The sequence below is a fragment of the Crocuta crocuta genome, unplaced genomic scaffold (genome assembly GCF_008692635.1).
Source record: "Crocuta crocuta isolate KB4526 unplaced genomic scaffold, BGI_CrCroc_1.0 scaffold142, whole genome shotgun sequence".
NCBI lineage: Eukaryota > Metazoa > Chordata > Mammalia > Carnivora > Hyaenidae > Crocuta > Crocuta crocuta.
In genome coordinates, this window is record NW_027528892.1 from 1,929,092 (window position 1) to 1,930,770 (window position 1,679).

The window sequence follows — 1,679 nt, forward strand, 5'->3', positions numbered from 1 at the left end:
CCCGCCTGCCCACCCCCCCTCTGGTCGCCATCAGTTTGTTGTCTACAGTGAACAGTCTGTTTCTTGGATTGCCCCTCCCCCACTCTTTTTTCCCCCTTTGGTCATTTGTTTTGTTTCTTAAATTTCACATATGAGTGAAATCATATAGTATTTGTCTTTCTCTGTCTGACTTACTTCACTTAGCATAATGCTGTCTAGGTCCATCCAGTTGTTGCAAATGGTAAGATTTCATTGTTTTTTTAATGGCTGAGTAATATTCCATTGTATGTACCCCACATCTTCTTTATCCAGTCATCCATCCGTGGACACTTGGGCTGCTTCCATCATCTGGTTATCGTAGATAATGCTGCTATGAACATCAGGGTGCATATATCCCTTTGAATTAGTGTTTTTGTATTTTTTGGGTAAATACCCAGTAGTGCGATTCCTGGATCATTGGGTAGTTCTATTTTTATTTTTTTGAGGAGCCCCCATACTGTTTCCACAGTGGCGGCACCCATGAGCATTCCCACCAACGGTGCGCGAGAATTCCTTTTTCCCCACGTCCTCGCCAACGTCTGTACTTTCTAGCATGGGGCCCTTCTGCGTGTGGGACGCTGTGCAAAATGGTGCTGGTTGTGATCCCATGAATCTGGCCCTGGATACGGGTGTGACTTCTGTCGCTTTTGAACAAACAAGCTGACTTGAAAAGCTTTGAGCGGACTTATTTCATGTAAATAGAAGTCGGGAGGGTTGGGGGGGGGGTCAGCAAGCGACTGTCAATTCAGCAGCTCGACCGCGCCGTGCAGGACCTGGCAGGTTCCTCGATCTCTCCTCCTTCCATCCTAAGTGGGGCATCGGAACTGTTACCCCTCACGGCACCCAGGTGGCTGCCACAGCTTACAGAGCCACCACAGACGGGCCAAGCAGGACAGCTCTGGCCACCTCCCTCTTGTTGACGCGTTGGGAACCGCCTTGCTGAAGGTCCCCACACACCTGCCTTCACACCTAACTGGCCACAATGGGCCAGGGCTCTCCTGAGTGCTGGATCATCTCCACTTCAGATGAAGGCAGAGTCACTGGTTTGTCCAGGGTCTCGAAGCCGGAAGGGTGTTGGTGGTATTCAGAGCCTGACACACCCATTGTTTGGTGCCCTAGACGCGGGATGGACGTGGCTTCTTTGCCTCGTCTGCCTCTGTATTCTGATCCTCCCCAGCATCCGCCTGAGAATAGGTGCCCTGTATGCGAGCTACACGAGAGATGAGTAGCCAACATTCCGTGGTGAAAGGAGCTGTCCTTACTTCAGGGGCCGGCGGCAGGTGCAGGGGGGTGGCTCTGTGTGTGTCCAACTTTGTGTCTGGGCTGGGCTTGCATTTATCAATTATGTGACTGAAGGTAAAGTGAAAAACAGCTGACGTATCAACTCCTTACTCCTTACTGGGCAGTGATCTAAGCGCATTGTGTGTATTCACCCATGAAGCTGCACAAGAACCCTGTGAAGGGGTTACTGCTCTAATGTGCTGCCGGATGGGGGATGCAAGGGTCCGGGTGTGAATCACCATCCCCCGGAAGGCTTGTGAACACAGTGCTGGGCCCACTCCCCCGAGTTTCCGATTCAGCGGGTCTGAGGTAGGGGCGAGAATTTGCATTTCTTTCTTTCTTTCTTCTTCTTCTTCTTCTTTTTTTTTTTTTTTTTTTTT